At 42.9% G+C, this 26,157-nt stretch overlaps 1 long non-coding RNA gene across 1 annotated transcript in view; it reads left to right on the top strand.

Annotated features, from left to right (window-relative positions):
- Nucleotides 1-16,202: 16,202 nt before the first annotated feature.
- The window catches only part of LOC141054066 (uncharacterized), a 36,056-nt gene continuing 26,101 nt past the window's right edge, over nt 16,203-26,157 (top strand). The window contains exon 1 of the long non-coding RNA XR_012221338.1: nt 16,203-16,288. This is a non-coding gene — a long non-coding RNA (uncharacterized lncRNA). The remainder of the gene's footprint in view (nt 16,289-26,157) is intronic.

Below are 26,157 nucleotides of genomic sequence, written 5' to 3'. Positions count from 1 at the left end.
CCGCTTACAAAGGACTTTCAGAACAGCAGAGAGAATTATAGGTTCCCCCCTGCCTAAAATCCAGGATCTTTATGATAAGAGTATTCGATCCCACGCATTGAAAATTTCATCCGATCCCTCTCACCCGGGACACTCCTCATTCCAACTACTCCCTTCAGGATGTCGCTTCAGAGTCCCCAAATGCAGCACCAACCGCCATATGAACAGCTTCTATCCACTCTCTGTTCAACAATTCGTCATGTGTAGACTATATACTGTATCTGTCTTGTTAGATGTTACTTGTTGTATCTGTTGTTATATATTATGTTGCCTCTTTGCCACAAAGAATTCCTTGTATATACAGTCATATGTAAAAGTTTGGGCACCCCTATTAATGTTAACCTTTTTTCTTTATAACAATTTTGGTTTTTGCAACAGCTATTTCAGTTTCATATATCTAATAACTGATGGACTCAGTTATATTTCTGGATTCAAATGAGGTTTATTGTACTAACAGAAAATGTGCAATCTGCATTTAAACAAAATTTGACCGGTGTAAAAGTATGGGCACCCTTATCATTTTCTTGATTTGAACACTCCTAACTACTTTTTACTGACTTCCTGAAGCACTAAATTGGTTTTGTAACCTCATTGAGCTTTGAACTTCATAGCCAGGTGTATCAAATCATGAGAAAAGGTATTTAAAGTGGCCACTTGCAAGTAGTTCTCCTATTTGATTCTCCTATGAAGAATGGCATCATGGGCTCCTCAAAACAACTCTCAAATGATCTGAAAACAAAGATTATTCAACATAGCTTTTCAGGGGAAGGATACAAAAAGTTGTCTCAGAGATTTAACCTGTCAGTTTCCACTGTGAGGAACATAGTAAGGAAATGGAAGAACACAGGTACAGTTCTTGTTAAGCCCAGAAGTGGCAGGCCAAGAAACATATCAGAAAGGCAGAGAAGAAGAATGGTGAGAACAGTCAAGGACAATCCACAGACCACCTCCAAAGACCTGCAGCATCATCTTGCTGCAGATGGTGTCACTGTGCATCGGTCAACAATACAGCGCATGCATAACGCCTTTTTGTATGACCAAACAACTCAATCTTTGTTTCATCAGTTCACAGGACCTTCTTCCAAAATGTAACTGGCTTGTTCTAATGTGCTTTTGCATACCTCAGGCGACTCTGTTTGTGGCGTGCTTGCAGAAACGGCTTCTTTCGCATCACTCTCCCATACAGCTTCTCCTTGTGCAAAGTGCGCTGTATTGTTGACCGATGCACAGTGACACCATCTGCAGCAAGATGATGCTGCAGGTCTTTGGAGGTGGTCTGTGGATTGTCCTTGACTGTTCTCAGCATTCTTCTTCTCTGCCTTTCTGATATTTTTCTTGGCCTGCCACTTCTGGGCTTAACAAGAACTGTACCTGTGTTCTTCCATTTCCTTACTATGTTCCTCACAGTGGAAACTGACAGGTTAAATCTCTGAGACAACTTTTTGTATCCTTCCCCTGAAAAGCTATGTTGAATAATCTTTGTTTTCAGATCATTTGAGAGTTGTTTTGAGGAGCCCATGATGCCACTCTTCATAGGAGAATCAAATAGGAGAACTACTTGCAAGTGGCCACTTTAAATACCTTTTCTCATGATTTGATACACCTGGCTATGAAGTTCAAAGCTCAATGAGGTTACAAAACCAATTTAGTGCTTCAGGAAGTCAGTAAAAAGTAGTTAGGAGTGCTCAAATCAAGAAAATGATAAGGGTGCCCATACTTTTGCACCGGTCAAATTTTGTTTAAATGCAGATTGCACATTTTCTGTTAGTACAATAAACCTCATTTGAATCCAGATATATAACTGAGTCCATCAGTTATTAGATATATGAAACTGAAATACCTGTTGCAAAAACCAAAATTGCTATTAAGAAAACAGGTTAACATTAATAGGGGTGCCCAAACTTTTACATATGACTGTATGTATTATGTACTTGGCGATAATAAATTTGATTGATTGATTATGTCCAAATTCAGACAGGAAATATTATTAGGAGAAATTAGGAAATGTTAAGATATGGAAGGATGAGTCACTGGGTAGGAATATGATGAGCTCTGTTTGTAAAGTGTTGTTTTTTTGTTTTGTTTTTTTCTCCCCAAACTAGGAGTATGGACTCTAAGTTAATTTGATATGTATAATCTGGATATGTAATGAATGTATGTACAATCCTAGTGAATTTAGTTTTGTATTATTGTAGGAATGTTGTTAAATTTATTTGTATTTGTTTGGTTTTTACAATAAAAATTACTCCTATGTACAAGAATATAACTACTATAATACTGCTCCTCTGTACAAGACTATAACTACTATAATACTGCCCCTATGTACAAGAATATAACTACTATAATACTGCTCCTCTGTACAAGACTATAACTACTATAATACTGCCCCTATGTACAAGACTATAACTACTATAATACTGCCCCTATGTACAAGAATATAACTACTATAATACTGCTCCTCTGTACAAGAATATAACTACTATAATACTGCCCCTATATACAAGAATATAACTACTATAATACTGCTCCTATGTACAAGAATATAACTACTATAATACTGCTCCTATGTACAAGAATATAACTACTATAATACTGCTCCTATATACAAGAATATAACTACTATAATACTGCCCCTATGTACAAGAATATAACTACTATAATACTGCCCCTATGTACAAGAATATAACTACTATAATACTGCTCCTATGTACAAGAATATAACTGCTATAATACTGCCCCTATGTGCAAGAATATAACTACTATAATACTGCTCCTATGTACAAGAATATAACTACTATAATACTGCCCCCTATGTACAAGAATAGAACTACTATAATACTGCTCCTCTGTACAAGAATAGAACTACTATAATACTGCTCCTATGTACAAGAATATAACTGCTATAATACTGCCCCTATGTACAAGAATATAACTACTATAATACTGCTCCTCTGTACAAGAATATAACTACTATAATACTGCTCCTATGTACAAGAATATAACTGCTATAATACTGCTCCTATGTACAAGAATATAACTACTATAATGCTGCCCCTATGTACAAGAATATAACTACTATAATACTGCTCCTATGTACAAGAATATAACTGCTATAATACTGCTCCTATGTACAAGAATATAACTACTATAATACTGCCCCTATGTACAAGAATATAACTGCTATAATACTGCTCCTATGTACAAGAATATAACTACTATAATACTGCTCCTATGTACAAGAATATAACTACTATAATACTGCTCCTATGTACAAGAATATAACTGCTATAATACTGCTCCTATGTACAAGAATATAACTACTATAATACTGCCCCTATGTACAAGAATATAACTGCTATAATACTGCTCCTATGTACAAGAGTATAACTACTATAATACTGCCCCTATGTACAAGAATATAACTACTATAATACTGCTCCTCTGTACAAGAATATAACTACTATAATACTGCCCCCTATATACAAGAATATAACTACTATAATACTGCTCCTATGTACAAGAATATAACTACTATAATACTGCTCCTATGTACAAGAATATAACTACTATAATACTGCTCCTATATACAAGAATATAACTACTATAATACTGCCCCTATGTACAAGAATATAACTACTATAATACTGCCCCTATGTACAAGAATATAACTACTATAATACTGCTCCTATGTACAAGAATATAACTGCTATAATACTGCCCCTATGTACAAGAATATAACTACTATAATACTGCTCCTATGTACAAGAATATAACTACTATAATACTGCCCCCTATGTACAAGAATATAACTACTATAATACTGCTCCTCTGTACAAGAATAGAACTACTATAATACTGCTCCTATGTACAAGAATATAACTGCTATAATACTGCCCCTATGTACAAGAATATAACTACTATAATACTGCTCCTATGTACAAGAGTATAACTACTATAATACTGCCCCCTATGTACAAGAATATAACTACTATATTACTGCTCCTATGTACAAGAATATAACTACTATAATACTGCTCCTATGTACAAGAATATAACTACTATAATACTGCTCCTATGTACAAGAATATAACTACTATAATGCTGCCCCTATGTACAAGAATATAACTACTATAATACTGCTCCTCTGTACAAGAATATAACTACTATAATACTGCTCCTATGTACAAGAATATAACTGCTATAATACTGCCCCTATGTACAAGAATATAACTGCTATAATACTGCTCCTATGTACAAGAGTATAACTACTATAATACTGCCCCCTATGTACAAGAATATAACTACTATATTACTGCTCCTATGTACAAGAATATAACTACTATAATACTGCTCCTATGTACAAGAATATAACTACTATAATACTGCCCCTATGTACAAGAATATAACTACTATAATACTGCCCCTATGTAAAAGAATATAACTACTATGATAAGATAAGATAATCCTTTAATCGTCCCACCATGGGGAAATTCAGAGCATTACAGCAGCAAGGCAGGAACAAGTACAGATACAGATGCATAAAGGCATTACATTGACAGTAGGTAGGTACATATACGAAAAAAAAAAGATATAACCGGACTGTCACAACTTTGGATCTATCAGTTCTCTGTTTGGGTCGTTCTCCGTTTTGGACAGTGCTGGTTATACAGCCTAAATGCATCAGGAAGGAAGGACTTTCAATAGCGCTCCCTCTCACATTTAGGATGAAGTAGCCGGTCACTGACAGTACTGCACATCTTTGTCACGGGCTCATGCATGGGATGGGAATCATTCTGCACCATGTAGCTCACCTTGGCCAGTATCCTCCTGTCGCCTACTTCCTGAACTGGATCAAGGTGGCATCCCAGGACAGAGCTGGCCCTTCTAATCAGTTTGTCCAGCCTATTCCTGTCCCTGGTTGATATGCCACTACCCCAGCACGCCACACCAAAGAAGATGACTGATGCCACAACAGAGTTGAAGAAGGATGCAAGGAGTGCCCCTCTAACTCCGAAGGCTCTCAGCCTTCTGAGCAGATAAAGCCTACTGTGGCCCTTCCTGTACACTGAATCCAAGTGATGGGCCCAGTCAAGCTTATTATTGAGGATCACACCAAGGTACTTATAGGTGTCGACTATCTCAATGTCATTTCCCTGAATGTTCACCACTACTGGTGGGTTTTTTCTCTTGCGAAAGTCCACCACCAATTCCTTGGTCTTCCCGAAATTAATCCTAAGGTGGTTCCTCTGACACCACTCCACAAAAGCTTGGTTAGTATCTCTGTACTCTCTTTCATCTCCTCCTGTGATGAGGACTACTATTGCAGAGTCATCAGAATACTTCTGCAAGTAGCAGCTAGATGAGTTGCACTTAAAATCCGTAGTGTACAGTGTGAAGAGAAAAGGGGCAACAACTGTACCTTGAGGTGCCCCTGTATTGCAGATCACCGTGTCTGACACACTGTCCCGAACCTTTACAAACTGAGGTCGGTTCGTGAGGTAGTTAAGGATCCAGGTACTGCCCCTATGTACAAGAATATAACTACTATAATACTGCCCCTATGTACAAGAATATAACTACTATAATACTGCCCCTATGTACAAGAATATAACTACTATAATACTGCACTCTATGTACAAGAATATAACTACTATAATACTACTCCTATGTACAAGAATATAACTACTATAATACTGCCCCCTATGTACATGAATATAGCTACTATAATACTGCCCCTATGTACAAGAATATAACTACTATAATACTGCTCCTATGTACAAGAATATAACTACTATAATACTGCCTCTATGTGCAAGAAAATAACTACTATAATACTGGCCCTACTGTATGTACAAGAATATAACTACTATAATACTGCCCCCTATGTACAATAATATAACTGCTATAATACTGCCCCTATGTGCAAGAAAATAACTACTTTAATACTGCCCCTACTGTATGTACAAGAATATAACTACTATAATACTGCCCCCTATGTACAAGAATATAACTACTATAATACTGCTCCTATGTACAATAATATAACTACTATAATACTGCTCCTATGTATAAGACTATAACTACTATAATACTGCCCCCTACGTACAAGAATATATCCTACATTATATATCCTATATTATATTATACATTATATAATGTACACATTGTACATTATAATCTTTATGTACAAGAATATAACTACTATAATACTGCCCCTATGTACAAGAATATAACTACTATAATACTGCTCCTAGGTACAAGAATATAACTACTATAATACTGCCCCCTACGTACAAGAATATAACTACTATAATACTGCCCCTATGTACAAGAATATAACTACTATAATACTGCCCCTACTTTATGTACAAGAATAGAACTACTATAATACTGCTCCTATGTACAAGAATATAACTACTATAATACTGCTCCTATGTACAAGAATATAACTACTATAATACTGCCCCCTATGTACAAGAATATAACTACTATAATACTGCTCCTATGTACAAGAATATGACTACTATAATACTGCTCCTATGTACAATAATATAACTACTATAATACTGCTCCCTATGTACAAGAATATAACTACTATAATACTGCCCCTATGTACAAGAATATAACTACTATAATACTGCCCCTATGTACAAGAATATAACTACTATAATACTGCCCCCTATATACAAGAATATAACTACTATAATACTGCCCCCTTGTACAAGAATATAACTACTATAATACTGCTCCTATGTACAAGAATATAACTACTATAATACTGCTCCTATGTACAAGAATATAACTACTATAATACAGCCCCTATGTACAAGAATATAACTACTATAATACTGCTCCTATGTACAAGAATATAACTACTATAATACTGCCCCCTATGTACAAGAATATAACTACTATAATACTGCCCCCTTGTACAAGAATATAACTACTATAATACTGCCCCCTTGTACAAGAATATAACTACTATAATACTGCTCCTATGTACACTTGCTTCAGTGTTGTGATTCTTGGAGCATCCCTGTAAGGCTACTTTCACACTAGCGTCGTGTGACGTATGTCGCAATGCGTCGGGCCAATGTACCGACGCACGTTGTGAAAGATTTGCACAACGGGGGCAGCGGATACAGTTTTTTAACGCATCCGCTGACCCATTGTAATGTCCAGGGAGGAGGGGGCGGCGTTTCGGCCTCACATGCCGGTCGAAAATGGCGGACACGATGCACAGAAAAACGTTACATGTAACGTTTTTGTGTGCGTCGCGACCGCCAAAACACGACGCATCCGTCACACGATGGATGCGATGTGTGGCCAGACGTCACAATGCGTCGCTAATGCAAGTCTATGGAGAAAAAAACGCATCCTGCAGGGAACTTTGCAGGATGCGTTTTTTCTCCAAAACGGCGCATTGCGACGTACGTCACACGACGCTAGTGTGAAAGTAGCCTTATCTGCTTATAAGTACCCTGTATTATGACTCCAGTAACTATAGTGAGGGGCTGACATGCTTAGCTGTTTCCTCAGACACTGGAACACTTTGGTGAAGCCCCTGCTGGTTTATTGGAGTCAGTATACAGCAAGGCAGGGTTCACAAAGCAAAAACAGCGCCTTTCTGGCTTAACAGAAAAATAAAACAAAGGGTAACAGAGTCCTTTCCTCTGTAGGTCTCAACCTGCAGGCACCTGGCAATGTCCTCCGCTCCTCCTTGGAGCTTCGTGTGAGTACTTCCTCACCCAGACTGTCTCACGTGTCCAGGTATTGAACCCGGACCATGTGATGACCACGTAATTGTAGCATGTCCTGCTAGTACACCTGCCGGTGTTGGCTGCAGAAAGAGATATGGTGAGCACTCTACCGCCCACTCTATGAGTGCTCACATAAAACCAGCCCATGTGTGCAGCTTACATGAACTCTCCCAACACTTAGTGTGCTGGAGGAACAATATCCTGGTTTCATACCACTGACGCCAACCTGCGCAGTGACACATATCGCCCCTCGTACACTGTGCCAGTGACCCTGTCACACTATATGATGTATCTAGTCATGTCCGGATCTATAGGGAATTTTGCTCTGGGCAACAAGCAAGCATCTCGCTTTAACCAAATGTTACAGTTTTTTTTTTATGTATTCTGATGTCTGTCTCCTGTCTATCATTCTGCCGTGCAGTGATTAGATAATACCATATAGCGACTGCACAAATAATAGTATCTGAATTATATTACTTTCATGTGATGATGCCATATGGTGCTATAAAACATTGTATGACAGCATACTGGCAGTGGGGTTTTGCTCGTGATCTTCCTGTCTTCTGTACCCCTTGGTGATTTGGAGAGTTTCTGAAGAGTGGCTGAGTTTGGCATTCCATGTGGTGACTTCTGTTTGCTGCCTTTCTGTAGATAGAGAAGGTTTTAGTGATTTTCCTCTCGCCTCATGTCTGATAAGAGGCTCTTATCTAGGCGTGAGCTGTAAATGGTGACGGTGTGCAGTTGCTGGACACCATGAGTTTCCGCTCACTTGGTGGTAACACATAACCTCGGTGATTGTGACCTCGGTGATTCACTTGTTGCTATATTGGTGTCCAGAAATTCACCTGCGGAAACCAACTGTCACGATACAAGTAAACCAAAAGTAGAAGTAAACTTTCTGTGTGTTTCACCACCTCTTATTATTAGCTTATATATGATCCAATATGTGAAAATTCTGGACACTACTCAGATGTAGGCTTTCTGCTCCACTTTTCCAAAGGTTTCCAAAGAGCAATGAGTATGGGTGGAGAAGGGGACCATTGTCATGAAGCAAAGAGATGAACCTTGAGAGAAGCGTCAGATGACTGTAAACGCAACTCCTTTTCAGAAAAATTAAAATCTTTGCATATTTCGGGATCTAGGGGCTTGAAGGCAAAAACAAATACAGTTGAAACTTATCTCCCTGATTATCACCTATTATCAGGTACCTTGAGTTTTTGGGTCTGCACCTGTGTCTTCGGGGAGCACTGTAAAAAGCACGAACCTCTGGAGAAGTTTCCCGGAGGACAACAATTTGGAGATTATGATAAAGAGTGAAAGGCAGTGGAGTATTGTGGGTTGCAGGCACTCGGTGCAAAGCCAATATTGTTCTTCCTACACAGTAGTAGTGTCCCTTAAAACAAATTGTGCCCCGACTGCCCCCCCCCCCCAAAAAAAAAGACCATAACGCCGTTGTTTTTTGCTGAGAAAGGGTAAGAATCCTGATATACAGGTGCATCTCACAAAATTAGAATATCATCAGATCAGTCAGTGATGGTTTGGGGAGCCATGTCATCTGCTGGTGTAGATCCACTGTGTTTTATCAAGACCAAAGTCAGCGCAGCCGTCTACCAGGACATTTTAGAGCTCTTCATGCTTCCCTCTGCCGACAAGCTTTATGGGGATGGAAATGTCATTCTCCAGCAAGACTTGGCCCCTGTCCACACTGCCAAAAGGACCAATACCTGGTGTACACACGACAGTATAACTGTGCTTGATTGGCAGCAAACTCGCCTGACCTTAACCCCATAGAGAATCTATGGAGTATTGTCAAGAGGAAGATGAGAGACACCAGACCCAACAATGCAGACGAGCTGAAGGCTGCTATTAAAGCAACCTGGGCTTCCATAACCCCTCAGCAGTGCCACAGGCTAATCGCCTCCATACCACGCCGCATTGATGCAGGAATTGATGCAGAAGGAGCCCGACCAAGTATTGAGGGCATTTAGTGATCATACATTTCAGTAGGACAACATTTCTGATTTTACAATCATTTTTTCATGCTGGTTTTATAAAGTATTTCATTGGCTGTAAGCCATAATCATCAACATTACCAGAAATAAACCCGTGGAATAGATCACTCTGTGTGTAATGACTCTATAGAATATAGGAGAGTCACTTTATGTATTGAAAAACTGAAATAAATTCACTTTTTGATGATATTCTAATTTTGTGAGATGCACCTGTATGATTGGAACTTGAGCCTGATGATGGGAGGCCGATTTCAGAAAGGATTTGATTGTCAGAGGCATCAGTTTTATTGCTGAGTGTGAAGAAACTTCTTTTATATGGATTTCTTAGCAGTTGAGACTTGGTGGCACTATGTTCGCAGTACAATTACTGTACTAATATAAATGTAAAACTGAGCAATTTTTCACCTATTCCTCAGAGGTTTAACAACGAGATAAATGTAAATGTAGATTATATCTGAACACCTGGTTTAATTATTTCATAGTATATAAAAAACACCCTAAAAAGAAACCAAAAATCCATAAGGTGTTCATTCAATTTTAACCCTTTCCAATGTTTGACCTCGTCCGATATTATGGTTCTCCTGTTCCGCTCCAATGTCAGAAGATGAGAAGATATCGGACCCATTATTTTTTCTTGTATTTGTTCTCATTAGCACTGACTTCAGGCAGCGCGCAGATTGTTCTTTGTTTCTTGGCAGGCCAAGTGTTTGGAAAAAATCAGCAAAAAATTGGGATTAGAAAGGGTTAACTCTGAGTCATGTGCCACAACAGGGAACTTATTTCTAAAATAAAAATGGAGTAGTAAGTTCTATATACCGTATGTTTCTATGTTGACACCTGCTATATTACAGAAAAGGTATACATTACAGAAGAATATGTGCAAAGAAATAAATAAAATATCTCCTCCATTTTGCTTTATTTCCTGCAAAACAATAAAAGGATGAGCAAACTTCATCACAGCCATTATAAATGTGATGATTGATCTGTATGATAGAAACGAACATCCAAAACCACTTTGGAGTTAAAATATATGGTAAAAAATATTTAAAATAAGTATAAAAATATATATGTGCTTGGACATTTTTTTGAAAGTTGTTTAAAATTGCTTTTTTAAACTTTATAAAGTTCTAAACAAAATACCTAGAGTCACCTAAAGCAAGAACCAGTCACCATTACAGAAGCGGACATCCAACAGCGGGTCAAGAACATGAAGAGTTGGACAGCACCTGGCCCAGACATGATCCACACCTACTGGCTAAAGAAATTAACAGCGGTACATGAACGCATGGCAAAGCAGATGAACCAACTGCTAGAAGAAGGCCACCACCCAGCTTGGCTAAGAAGGCCACCGCCCAGCTTGGCTAACACAAGGTAGAACAGTGCTGATCATGAAGGATCCTCACAAAGGAACAGCTCCATCCAACTACCGCCCAATAACCTGCCTCACAACATGGAAGCTTCTGTCAGGCATAATAGCCACCAAGCTACAGAACCATATGAACCAGTACATGAATCCAGCTCAGAAAGCCATTGGGACCGACACCAGAAGCTCTAAGCACCAGCTCCTAGTAGATAGAGCAGTCGCCCAAGACTCAAGATCCAGACAGACCAATCTCAGCACAGCCTGGATTGGCTACAGGAAAGCCTATGACTCAATGCCACACACATGGATCTGTGAATGCTTGGCTCTCTACAATGTCAACAGGAAATTAAGAACCTTCCTCAGAAACTCAATGGGGCTATGGAGAACAACATTGGAAGTCAACTCAAGACAACTAGCACAAGTGACCATCAAATGCGGCATCTACCAAGGCAAAGCACTTTCCCTGTTGCTGTTCTGCATAGGCTTGAACCCCCTCAGTCAGATAATTACGGAGTCTGGCTATGGATGGATGCAAGTTCAAGAGTGGAAGAACCATCAGCCACCTCCTCTACATGGATGACATCAAGCTGTATGCGAAAAACGACCGAGACATTGATTCACTGCTCCACCTGACAAGGATCTACAGTAAAGACAACGGGATGTCCTTTGGACTGGAGAAGTGCGGCCGGTTGGTAATAAATAGAGGCAAGGTAGTCAAGACTGATGGAGTGGAATTACCAGCAGGGAACACAGCAGATGTACAGACATGCTGCAAGTACCTTGGCATCCCACAGGGATACGGTAACCATGATGAAGAGGCAAGGAAAGCAGCAACATCCAAATACCATCAAAGGGTAAGACAGCTCCTGAAGAGACAGCTCAATGGGAAGAATAAAATCCGTGCCATCAATACATATGCCCTGTCAGTCATCAGATACCCTGCTGGCATAGTGTGCTGGCCAAAAGAAGAGATGGAAGCGCAACAGCGATCTCGCCTGCGATCTTGCTATGTGTGACACATAGCGGCGATCGGGCCCCTACTGCGATGTCGCTGATCGTGCTCGAATATCCTGGGTCATTTTTTGATCGCTGGTGTCCCGCTGGCCAGCATGCATTGCTGTGTTTGACAGGGTCAACGACGAATGACCTCAATACTACAGATCTGAGAGACAGGGTCCCAACGACCATCATATCGTTCTGTATCGTTGCTGCGTCGCTGGTGAGATCTGACTGTTTGACATCTCACCAGCGACCACGTAGCGACGCACCAGCGATCCCTACTAGGTCATATCGTTGTCGGGATCGCTGGTGCGTCGCCAAGTGTGACGGTACCCTAACTCTAGCACCCAAAGATTGTATATCAACAGAAAGGAGGGTGGTCGAGGCTTGATAATCATCCATTCCACCATCACGGATGAAACAAGGAGTATCCAGGAATACATCAGAAGAATGGCACCAGAAGATGAGATGCTGAGAGAAAGGCTAAGGCAGCAACAACAACAGATCTGGAAGGAAGACCAGGAACATGAAGCGCCATTATTATTATTATTTATTTATTTCTATAGCACCATTGATTCCATGGTGCTGTACATGAGAAGGGATTACATACAAATTACAGATATCACTTACAGTAAACAAACTAACAATGACAGACTGATACAGAGGGGAGTGGACCCTGCCCTTTCGGGCTTACATGCTACAGGATGGTGGGGAAGGAGATAGTAGGTTGGTGGGTTGCAGCAGTTCTGGTGTTGGTTGAGGTGATATCACTGGTAGTGGTGAGAGAGGAGATAGCGGGGTCATTGCAGGCTGTAGGCTTTCTTGAAGAGGTGGGTTTTCAGGTTCCGTCTGAAGGATCCAAATGTGGTTGATAGTCGGACTTGTTGGGGCAAAGAATTCCAGAGAATAGCGGCAGTTCGGGAGAAGTCTTGGAGGCGGTTGGGTGAGGAGCGAATAAGTGTGGAGGAGAGAAGGAGGTCTTGGGAGGACCGGAGATTACGTGAGGGAAGGTATCGGGAGATTAATTCAGAAGCATATGGGGAGACAGGTTATAGATGACCTTGTAGGTCAGTATTAGTAATTTGAACTGGATACGCTGAGGTAATGGGAGCCAGTGAAGAGATTTGCAGAGGGGAGAAGCGGAGGAGTAGCGAGGAGAGAGATGAATTAGTCGGGCAGCAGAGTTAAGGATGGACTGGAGAGGTGCGAGGGTGTTGGCAGGGAGACCACAGAAAAGGATGTTGCAGTAGTCGAGGCGGGAGATGATGAGGGCATGCACAAGCATTTTACTAGATTGAGGGTTGAGGAAAGGACGGATTCTGGAAATATTTTTGAGCTGGAGGTGACAGGAGGTAGAAAGAGCTTGGATGTGCGGTTTGAAGGACAGGGCAGAGTCGAAGGTTACTCCGAGGCAGCGGACTTCCAGTACTGGGAAAAGTGTGATGTCATTAATTGTTATAGCTAGGTCGGGTAAGGAAGGAAGATCTGTGAGATGGAGGAAAGATGATGAGTTCAGATTTGTCCACATTGAGCTTGAGGAAGCGAGAGGAGAAGAAGGAGGATATGGCTGATAGACACTCTGGGATTCTGGACAGCAGAGAGGTGACGCCTGGGCCAGAGAGGAAGATCTGAGTGTCATCAGCATAAAAGTGGTACTAGAATCCGTGGGACTTTATGAGTTGGCCCAGACCAAGTGTATAGATTGAGAAGAGTAGGGGTCCTAAAACAGAGCCTTGGGGGACTCCAACAGAGAGAGGGTGGGATGATGAAGTGGTGTGGGAGTGGGAAACGCTGAATGTGTGGTTGGAAAGGTATGAGGAGATCCAGGATAGGGCGTGGTCTTTGATGCCGAAGGAGGAGAGGATCTGTAGTAGGAGGCAGTGGTCAACTGTGTTGAATGCAGAGGACAGGTCTAGAAGCAGGAGTATAGAGTATTGTCCATTTGATTTGGCTGTAAGTAGGTCGTTAGTAATTTTGGTCAGTGCTGTCTCAGTGGAGTGATGGGGGCGTAAACCAGATTGTAGATTGTCAAAGACCATGGCAAGACAAGCCTCTGCATGGGATGTACCACCGACCGATAATGGAATTGGCTGACATGGAGAAATCCTACCAATGGCTGGAGAAAGCTGGACTCCGAGACAGCACAGAGGCACGGATCATAGCGGCACAAGAGCAAGCACTAAGTAACAGATCCATAGAAGCAGGAATCTACCACACAAGACAAGACCCAAGGTGCAGACTATGCAAAGAAACCTCAGAAACCGTCCAAAACATAGTGGCAGGATGCAAAATGCAAGAACAGCGTATACTGAAGTAGCGGGAATTGTATACAGGAACATCTGCACAGCCTATGGGCTAAGTCCAGGTGGAAGACCCCAGGGAAAGTGGTGGAAAATGAAAGGGCTAAAATCCTGTGGGACTTCAAGATCTAGATGCAAAAGCCGCTCCACAATAGGAGACGGCATATAACAAAACCGCGGTACTTCACATGAGGAAATATCAAAAGGAGGATATAATTACCTAAATAACGGTGGTGATCTTTCCTCATGTGAAGTACCGCGGTTTTGTTATATGCTGTCTCCTATTGTGGAGCGGCTTTTACATTGACCCCACTAGCTCTGGTTGTTATTATTAGGACTTCAGAGGGAGGTGGAGGACATTTAATTTAGGTTGTTACAACTTCTATCTGTTGTACTTCACTATATATATAGGGGGATTAATATTGTTTTGAGACTGCTGGGGTTTTGAATTAGAGATGTCTGTGGACAATATTTATTATTGATTTAATTGGAAGATATGGTTTTGATACCATTTAAACTGATATACTATATGTCTTAAAAGTGTGGATTATGAATTTTCCTAATATACCCTGGTCTCTCATTTGTTACATTGCCTGTGTATGTATTTTGTGATGTCCCCTATGGCATTTTTGCTTTTTATGTGTTTTTTATGTGTTTTTAATTTTGAATTAATAAAATTGTTTTTTATGATTTGGGATCTCTTCTTCTTCCCACAATTCGTTTGTGAGATTAGTTGTGTCATTGTCATGAAGTGCCCCTATATGTAGGACATTGGTTGAATTACATAGTAGTAGTAGTAGTAGTAGTAGTAGTAGTAGTAGTAGTAGTAGTAGTAGTAGTAGTAGTAGTACTAGTACTTCTGGGACTCATCGCCTGTGTATTCGGTGAGTGGTGGCAGAATGTATGAAGTGGGGTGTGTGATCTGTGTCGGGGTGTGATTTATGCTCCCACAGCAGCAAAGGACAAAGGTTGAATGCTGGACTGAGTGAGAGGAGATAGATTAACCCTTGCAGGTGCAACCCCAAGTCACATGCTGAGAAGCGGGCACGTGACAAATTGGTGGCAGAGCAGTGGGATAGAATTTATTTCTAATGGAGCATTAGTGCATGGTTTTAAGCAATTATTCCCTCTACTAAAGAATTGGTATCCTTGCGAGGGGTGCACCATTTCTACAAGGTTCAACTCAGTGCTTACTTACACATACTTGCAAACAGTTTCCCTTCCCCGTTTTTCTTTTCTATCCTTTATTTGGCAAAAGGCTGTTCATTGATATAGCAGCCCTGTACAAAAAGCAGAGCAAAGAGGCTCTGATCTGATATATATGTATATAAACCACCCGAGCCGCAGAACCATCAATATGACCTCACCCGCTGCAGCTGGTCAACAAAGACCTGAGCAGTGGAGCTAAAAATAAAAAAAAAAGTTGAAAAGGAACAACGCCATGTAACTACTTGTGTGGCATATCAATAGCAGAAAATGTAACTTTTTGAAAACTTGTTAATTTTTTTCCCCAAATTTTGCAGCATTTTTATGGTGAATAAACACAAAAAATATCAAGTAAAGTTTGCCAGGAACATATGAGGTAGTCTACAATCCGTCTTGTTTCTTTTTAGCAGAACAGGCTACTGGGATGCACCCACCATGATTTACTCTGCATCTCTGCTCGCCTACCTACATAAAGACTGAAAGAAGTGAAAGTATATAGTACTTGAGCAGTTCATTTCCTGCCATTAGTCCTGTCTGCTGCAGCCTCTCAGATGAAGCCAGCTCCGCTGCCAGCGCTTATACGCCTCTGCGCCCAGGTGCTGCTGGTCGGTAAGTGCCCTGTACAAAGCCACACAATGACCCAAACCCATAGATCTAAGGGAATGATTCCAATGTGTAGGTATTTATATAGTGTGCCTGGCTGTAAGAAAATCAAGGTCTGTGCAAAAGTATTTGCCCCCTTCCAGATGTCTCCTATTGTTGCACTGTAATGGGATGTGTTTTATAAAATCAACATAGTTTATTGATGCGATATGAAGGTGGTCAAAGCTGGTATATATTCCTTCTCTAACCTATAGTGTTGTGTATAGTCGTGTGTAGTGTTTGTCGATGGACCTTATACAGTGGCATGTAAAAGTTTGGGCAACCCTAGTCAAAATTACTGTTACTGAGAACAGTTAAGTAAGCTGAAGATGAAACAATGTCTAAAAGGGCTAAAGTTAAAGATGACACATTTCCTTTGTATTTTCGGCAAAAAAGAAAAAAAATTATATATATTAATCTTTTACATTTTATTTATTTTACTCACATGTATAGCACCACAGGAAAGATAATACCTTCATACCGTGTTAGCCAGTAGTTAGAAAAATGTTTCGATTTGAGCGTCCTCAGTGGTTATGTTTTAATGGCGAACTGAAAAGATGGTAACACATTGCAGATTTCCAACCTACTCCGGTCTCTTCAACTCTCAGAGAGACAGAAGTATCTTGGAGCATAATCTTCTGACAACCTTTGACACATTTGGTGCAGGAATGAATGTGATTTATGTATTTCTACATCAACTAAGGACTTTGCTCATAAGACCTTGTGGGGGCATCAGGACCATGGACCAGACCTCAATTAAGGGACAATAAAACTTTCAAACTCCTTTTCTAAGAACTGTTCCAATATTTACGGCCACCATTGTTTATCCTTCTCCCACATTGAAAGTTCTGCTTCCCTTCACTTGTCTTATCTACTACATTATTTCTGTGCACTGTTGTGTATAATGTGACTCTTCAGATTGTGTATTATTCTATGTCTGATGAAGAGACCGGAGGAGACTCAAAAGCTGCAATGTGATACTGTTGTGAGTTCATTTTTCCCTTCACCGTTGAGGTCTGATGAACTCCCTCCTCTGGTGAAGGAAGGTAGTGAGGCTGATTACCAAACACCTGGGCAGCTAGATGATGACTGGGTGGCTGGAATTGAGGACTGGATATCAGGCAGCCGACACCCTTCTGCCTTGCTGGTGATCTCTCTGAGGGATTCTAGGAGACCAGTCTGATTCCTGCTCCTCAAAAGCTAAGTTTTCTGCTCTACTTTTTGCATTTGTGTTTTGGTTTTGTTTTGCATTGTTTTCCTTGATTTCTGCCATTCCATGCTGGGATGAGCTGAATTCCTTTTTGCTCTGTCTTCAGAAAATACCTGAGTACTGATATAGTCTTTTTGAAGCCTAGCGTCTTCAGGGCTTTTTTCCCTATCAGCTGTTGGCTCTTGTTTTGGCGGATTACAGACAGCAGCTTTTCTATCCTGTCCTATCTAGTTAGCTTGGGCCCCATCATTTGCTCAGCCTATCTTTCTATCTGTGTGAGTGTTTTTTCATCTTGCTTCACCGTCATTATATGTTGGGGGCTGCCTATTGCTTTGGGGTCTGCTCTGGGGCAGTTTAGATTTCCCTTTCTGTCTTTAGGCTATGTAGTTCTCGGCTGTAATCGAGGGGTCTAGGGCACCGTAGGAACCCCCCACGGCTACTGCTAGTTGTTGTTGATAGGTTCAGGGGTCTGCAATCCGATAGCTGCCAACTTCTCTGTTTTTCTGGACTTAGCTAGTATTTCTGTTTTTGCCTCCTACGGTGACTCATTCATAACAGAATCACCAGCCATACCGCAGATCCTAGGGTACTCAATAGCAGGAAAGAATTGTAAAAAAAAAAAAAAAGTGTGTATATTTTTTCCTCTATATCTCTGAGGCCGTAGGAGGAATTTTTTTTTCTCTCAATGGAGATAAAGCAATTGTCTGATCGTGTGGAGCAGCTCGCTGCGGAAGTGCGGGGAATTTCCGCCTACCTTGCTCATTCACATGCAGCTGAACCAAAGATTCCCTACTCCTGATGTGTTTTTTGGGGATCGGTCTAAATTTTTGAATTTCAAAAATAATTGTAAATTATTTTTTGCCTTGAAGCCTAACTCGTCAGGGAGCTCCGCGCAGCAGGTTAAAATTGTCATCTCTTTGCTGCGTGGCGATCCCCAGGATTGGGCGTTTTCTTTGAAACCAGATGATCCTATTCTGACTAATGTGAACGCATTTTTTCAAGCCTTGGGGTTGTTGTATGACGAACCTAATGCTATTGATCAGGCTAAAAAGACCCTGTTGGCATTGAGCCAGGGTCGAGATTCTGCAGAATTGTACTGTCAAAAATTCCGAAAGTGGGCGGTCCTTACTACCTGGAATGATAATGACTTGGCAGCTCTCTTTCGGAAGGGTTTGTCAGAAGCCGTAAAAGACACTATGGTGGGATTTCCTGTTCCCTCTGGTCTTGACGATTCTATGTCATTAGCCATTCAGGTTGATCGGCGTTTACGTGAACGCAGGACTGCACGAGAGGTGTTGCCACCTGTTGAACAAATGTCTGAACCTATGCAATGTGATAGAGTTTTGTCCAGGGAGCAACGTCAGGAGTTCAGAAGGCGTAATAAGCTGTGTTTTTTTTGTGGAGATGCCTCGCATATTATTTCTGTCTGTCCTAAACGAGAGAAACGTTTTGCACACACGTTTTCTGTGGGTGGTGTTCAACCTAAGTTTCTTCTGGCAATTGCTCTGATCTGCTCCCTGTCCACATTTTCCACCAAGGCTTTTGTGGATTCGGGAGCAGCCTTGAACCTAATGGACTTGGATTTTGCTAAACGTTGTGGATTTCCTATGACACCTCTGCGGACGCCTATCCCTTTGAGGGGGATTGATGCTACTCCTTTGGCGAAAAATAAACCTCAGTTTTGGACCCAGGTGGTAATGCGGGTCGCCCCAGACCATCAAGAAAATTGCAGATTTTTGGTGTTGCATAATTTGCATGATACCATTGTTCTGGGGTTTCCCTGGTTGCAAATTCATAATCCAGTTTTGGATTGGAAATCTGTGTCTGTGGTGAGTTGGGGTTGTCGGTGTGCCCTTAGTGAGGCTCCGTTTTTTTCCACCTCTCCTCAGTCGCATGATGTTCCTGACTATTTGGCAGATTTTTATGATGTATTTAGTGAGAATGAGTCTGCGTCTTTGCCTCCTCATAGGAGTTATGTGTCATGATCACGTGTGTCAGGACGCAGATGTTTCCGCAAGGCGGACCCATAACACACGTGACCCTGGATACACCGCCTCCAGTGGGGCGCATTTAAATAATAAAACGTGCAGGTGGATACGCCGCCTCCACCTGGCGAATTTAGGTATTACACGTTATACATACAATAATCAAATAATAAAGGGGGAACCTGGGAAACTTTAACAATGGTGGGCCCTGCGATAGGGAATGGGGACATGGAGACCTCCTAAGCTCCCCTGAGCCAGTGTCCCTGCACTCCTTACATTCCCTAAACAGGCTCCGCACCTGTCGCCGCACGCGTACCTTAACGCCCTTGCTCACCCTGACCCTAAACCCTCACTAGGGAATGGGTCGGTGCGGAGACTAATCCCACCACTGCACTAATAACACACATGAGGAAAGAGACAATACAGGGGAAACACCACTTAGCTTTGCTCTGTTGCGTGCGCTCCTAGCAACAGAGCCCACCACCTGCGTGCGTCTTCTCCTCCACCCGGATCCATCACCATAACAGGATCCTTCACCTTAGTGCAGCCTTGGAGCAGAGTCCACCACCAGTTGCAGCTGCTTAGAACCAGAGTCCCAAGGATGAGTTCAGCTTCTGACCCGAAGTCGAGCATGCTTGAGTCCAGTTCAGCAGCCAAGTCCCACATGGTGAGTGCCACTCTCCATAGTCGCCACTCCACCAGCCCATGCAGACACTTCCCGCTGACACCATCACTGCGACTCCACCACGCCATGCCAGCCCTTCGTCCAGACACCATAGCTGAAACACATCCCCCCTGGCTAAGCTGCGCAGGACTCCTCACCAGCTCCATCCTTCCTCCAGGCTCTCCAACTCAGAGTGAACACAAACTCACAATATCACAGGCAGTGATTGCACACCCCTAACACACCTTTATAGGGTGTCACACCTGATACATGATTAAGTGCACAAAAACCTAAAGTGCAATATCAAAACCACCACCGGGGACAGTCAAGACACCTTGGAACTTTCCAAAGTAAAAAAAGTTCACCCAGTGCAATTTAAAACTGTCAGATCATGACAGTACCCCCTCCTTAATGAGGGGCCTCTGGACCCTCAAGACCACCCCTCATTAGGGAAACACCCACAGCGGGGACGCCCAGATCCTGAGTTCACCCCACCACTACCTGACATTTCAGGTTTATGACAAACACACCGCTGGTATTGGCAATAAAGTTCATATTGGAGGCACCACTCATCTCCACAGCGCCGACCTGGGGAACGAGTTTATGTATGTGTATGTTTGTTTGTTATGAGCTGATCAGGCTCCACAACACACTTCCACAAGATGTTTTTTGGTGGCACACATACACGCTCATTCACACACAGGTCCGGACCTGAACGTTTATTGCATACATTCGTTTGTCATAATTGGTGAACTCACTCTGAACTAGACAGCAGAGGCGTCCCCCTGCATCACCACACTCACACCCCCGCAAATCACCAAGGGGTCACCACCCTCCAACCCCTTCACTACGAGGCCCGCGCCTCCAGGGTTGGCCAATGGCGAGGGTTGAGATTTGTCCCTACTCCCCCGCAGCACACCTGCTGCTCACACCAGGAGGAGAGGGAATGCATATGGAGGAAATATACACTCACTGGCCGCCTCCACACGGCCAGGAGGGGCGGCTTCTACGGTGGTATTTGAAGATTTGGCGTAAACCCCGCGGACTCTACATCAGTCTGCTCATCACTGGAACGCACCCCTTCACCTCGGGGAACACCAAGCAGCTCCGTGGGGCACCATTCCTCCCACCTGCCTGGGTACGCCCACGTGCATGAGCAAGTCCCGCTCCCCAGCAGCGACTCCAGGGGCTTTTGCCAGACCCGCAATTTGCCAAAGACGCCATTTTGATTTCCTGGTTACCTGAGCAGAGGCCCCAGACCGTGATAACTGCTGCTGCAGCGGCTCTAAACACCTAGCCGCTCCCCACTCACATCAGTGAGGCCCGGCAGCAATTACTCAGCGGTCTCCACATGGCCAAAGCTCACCAGAAAAAAAACTGAAGGGCCTGTGATAATGTCATGATCACGTGTGTCAGGACGCAGATGTTTCCGCAAGGCGGACCCATAACACACGTGACCCTGGATACACCGCCTCCAGTGGGGCGCATTTAAATAATAAAACGTGCAGGTGGATACGCCGCCTCCACCTGGGGAATTTAGGTATTACACGTTATACATACAATAATCAAATAATAAAGGGGGAACCTGGGAAACTTTAACAATGGTGGGCCCTGCGATAGGGAATGGGGACATGGAAACCTCCTAAGCTCCCCTGAGCCAGTGTCCCTGCACTCCTTACATTCCCTAAACAGGCTCCGCACCTGTCGCCGCACGCGTACCTTAACGCCCTTGCTCACCCTGACCCTAAACCCTCACTAGGGAATGGGTCGGTGCGGAGACTAATCCCACCACTGCACTAATAACACACATGAGGAAAGAGACAATACAGGGGAAACACCACTTAGCTTTGCTCTGTTGCGTGCGCTCCTAGCAACAGAGCCCACCACCTGCGTGCGTCTTCTCCTCCACCCGGATCCATCACCATAACAGGATCCTTCACCTTAGTGCAGCCTTGGAGCAGAGTCCACCACCAGTTGCAGCTGCTTAGAACCAGAGTCCCAAGGATGAGTTCAGCTTCTGACCCGAAGTCGAGCATGCTTGAGTCCAGTTCAGCAGCCAAGTCCCACATGGTGAGTGCCACTCTCCATAGTCGCCACTCCACCAGCCCATGCAGACACTTCCCGCTGACACCATCACTGCGACTCCACCACGCCATGCCAGCCCTTCGTCCAGACACCATAGCTGAAACACATCCCCCCTGGCTAAGCTGCGCAGGACTCCTCACCAGCTCCATCCTTCCTCCAGGCTCTCCAACTCAGAGTGAACACAAACTCACAATATCACAGGCAGTGATTGCACACCCCTAGCACACCTTTATAGGGTGTCACACCTAATACATGATTAAGTGCACAAAAACCTAAAGTGCAATATCAAAACCACCACCGGGGACAGTCAAGACACCTTGGAACTTTCCAAAGTAAAAAAAGTTCACCCAGTGCAATTTAAAACTGTCAGATCATGACATTATGACTGTGCAATTGAACTGAGCCCGGGGTGTAAATTTCCCAAGGGTCGGCTCTTCAATTTATCTGTACCCGAGCACGAGGCTATGCGATCTTATATTAAGAAGGCATTGGAGAAGGGTCATATTAGACCATCCTCTCACCCTTAGGTGCTGGGGTTTTTTTTGTGTCCAAAAAGGATGGTTCATTAAGGCCTTGTATTGATTATCGTGCCCTCAACAAAATTACTATTAAATATCAGTATCCGTTACCCCTGATTTCGGATCTATTCTCCAGAGTTAAAGGTGCTTGCTGGTTTACCAAGCTTGACCTCAGGGGGGCGTATAATCTTATCTGCATTAAGCATGGGGATGAATGGAAGATGGCGTTTAATACTCCGGAGGGACATTTTGAGTACCTGGTGATGCCTTTTGGGCTCACTAATGCCCCTTCTGTCTTCCAGTGCTTCATGAACGATATTTTCCGAGACTTTGTGGATAAATTTTTGATTATCTATCTGGTTGATATTTTGATCTTCTCCAAGGATTGGGATTCTCATGTGGAACATGTTCGGACTGTGTTCCGGATCTTGAGGGAGAATTCCCTGTATGTCAGAGGATCGAAATGCCTTTTTGGGGTACAGAGGATTTATTTTTTGGGATTTATTTTGTCTCCGTCAACTATTGAAATGGACCCGGCCAAGGTACAGGCCATTTATGATTGGGTTCAGCCCACTTCTTTGAAGGCCCTCCAGAAGTTTTTGGGTTTTGCTAATTTTTATCGGAAATTTATAGCAAAATTTTCTAGTATTGCCAAGCCATTGACTGATCTGACTAAGAAGGGTGCTGATGTGTTGAATTGGTCTCCGGAGGCTGTTTCTTCCTTTCAGGAGCTGAAGCGAAGATTCACTTCTGCCCCGGTTTTGCGGCAACCTGATGTCTCACTCCAGTTCCTGGTAGAGGTGGACACTTCTGAGATTGGTGCAGGAGCTGTTTTGTCCCAAAAGGATCCTGTAACATCTAAAATGAATCCCTGTGCTTTCTTTTCCCGAAAGTTCTCTGCATCTGAACGTATCTATGATGTGGGGAATCGGGAACTGTTAGCCAAGAAATGGGCATTTGAGGAGTGGAGACATTGGTTGGAGAGAGCTAAACATCAAGTCGTGGTCCTCACTGACCACAAGAATTTGATTTACCTGGAGTCAGCCAAACGCTTGAACCCTAGACAGGCTAGGTGGGCCTTGTTTTTTACACGTTTTGATTTTGTGGTCTCTTTTCTTCCTGGCACTAAGAATGTCAAGGTTGACGCTCTCTCTAGGAGCTTCCAGGAGGACAAACCTGAGCGTTGTCCCAGTGGAAAGTTGTATGTTCCTGACCAGTGGAAGAAGAGAGTGATGTCTGAAGTTCATTGCTCTGCTTTGGCTGGTCATCCAGGTATTTTTGGTACTAGAGATCTGGTGAGTCGGTCTTTTTGGTGGCCCGCCTTGTCTCGTGATGTCAGGAATTTTGTGCAGTCCTGTGGGACTTGCTCCCGGTCTAAACCTTGTTCTCGCTCTAGTGGGTTGTTGATGCCTTTGCCGGTTCAAGAGGCCATGGACCCATATTTCAATGGATTTCATCTCTGATATGCCTGTCTCTCAGAGAATGACTGTTATTTGGGTGATTTGTGATAGGTTCTCTAAGATGGTTCATCTTGTACCACTCCCTAAGTTGCCATCTTCCTCTGAGTTGGTGCCCCTGTTTTTGCAACAGGTGGTTCGCTTGCACGGGATTCCTGAGAACATTGTATCTGACAGAGGAGTTCAGTTTGTGTCTAGATTTTGGACGATTTTCTTTTCCAAGCTGGGAATTCAGTTGTCCTTCTCCTCTGCGTTTCACCCTAAGACCAATGGGCAGACGGAGAGAACAAACCAGACTTTGGAGTCGTATTTGAGATGTTTTATTTCTGCCGATCAGGATGATTGGGTTTCATTTTTGCCCTTGGCCGAATTTGCTTTAAATAATAGAGCTAGTTCTGCCACTTTGATGTCACCTTTTTTTTGTAACTTTGGGTTTCATCCTCGATTTTCTTCAGGGCAGGTGGAGCCTTCTGCCTGCCCAGGTGTTGACACTGTGGTGGAGAGAATGCACCAGATCTGGGACCAAGTGGTGGATAAGTTTTCTCTCTCCCAGGAAAAGGCCCAGCGGTTTTCCAACCGACATAGGACCATTAGTCCCCAGTTTAAGGTTGGTGATATGGTTTGGTTATCATCAAAAAATATCGCTATGAAGGTGGCTTCTCCTAAGTTTAAGCCTAGATTTATTGGACCTTACAAGATTTTGGAGATTATTAATCGGGTCTCTTTTCGGTTGGCTCTTCCTGTCACATTTAAAATTCATAATGTGTTTCATAAGTCCTTGTTGAAGAGGTTTGTTGAACCAGTAGTTCCTGGGGTGGCACCTCCTGACCCTGTATTGGTTGAAGGTAACATGGAATATGAGGTAGAGAAGATACTGGATTCCCGTCTGGCTAGACGGAGACTCCAGTATTTGGTTAAGTGGAAGGGTTATGGTCAGGAGGATAATTCCTGGGTCTCTGCCTCTGATATTCATGCCGAAAGATTGGTGCGTGCCTTTCATCGGGCTCACCCGGATCGCCCTGGTGGCATGGATGAGGGTTCGGTGACCCCTCCTCAAAGGGGAGGTACTGTTGTGAGTTCATTTTTCCCTTCACCGTTGAGGTCTGATGAACTCCCTCCTCTGGTGAAGGAAGGTAGTGAGGCTGATTACCAAACACCTGGGCAGCTAGATGATGACTGGGTGGCTGGAATTGAGGACTGGATATAAGGCAGCCGACGCCCTTCTGCCTTGCTGGTGATCTCTCTGAGGGATTCTAGGAAACCAGTCTGATTCTTGCTCCTCAAAAGCTAAGTTTTCTGCTCTACTTTTTGCATTTGTGTTTTGGTTTTGTTTTGCATTGTTTTCCTTGATTTCTGCCATTCCCTGCTGGGTTGAGCTGAATTCCTTTTTGCTCTGTCTTCAGAAAATACCTGAGTACTGATATAGTCTTTTTGAAGCCTAGCGTCTTCAGGGCTTTTTTCCCTATCAGCTGTTGGCTCTTGTTTTGGCGGATTACAGACAGCAGCTTTTCTATCCTGTCCTATCTAGTTAGCTTGGGCCCCATCATTTGCTCAGCCTATCTTTCTATCTGTGTGAGTGTTTTTTCATCTTGCTTCACCGTCATTATATGTTGGGGGCTGCCTATTGCTTTGGGGTCTGCTCTGGGGCAGTTTAGATTTCCCTTTCTGTCTTTAGGCTATGTAGTTCTCCGGCTGTGATCGAGGGGTCTAGGGCACTGTAGGAACCCCCCACGGCTACTGCTGCCAACTTCTCTGGTTTTCTGGACTTAGCTAGTGTTTCTGTTTTTGCCTCCTACGGTGACTCATTCATAACATGTTACCATCTTTTCAGTTAGCCATTAAAAGGTATCAACCACTGAGGACTCTCATTTCTGAATATTTTTCTTATATAGCACCATTAATTCCATAGCGCGTTAC

Source organism: Dendrobates tinctorius, unplaced genomic scaffold (genome assembly GCF_039654945.1).
Source record: "Dendrobates tinctorius isolate UK_male_01 unplaced genomic scaffold, ASM3965494v1 ptg000173l, whole genome shotgun sequence".
Classification (NCBI taxonomy): domain Eukaryota; kingdom Metazoa; phylum Chordata; class Amphibia; order Anura; family Dendrobatidae; genus Dendrobates; species Dendrobates tinctorius.
This window is presented reverse-complemented; position numbering and strand designations above follow the sequence as displayed.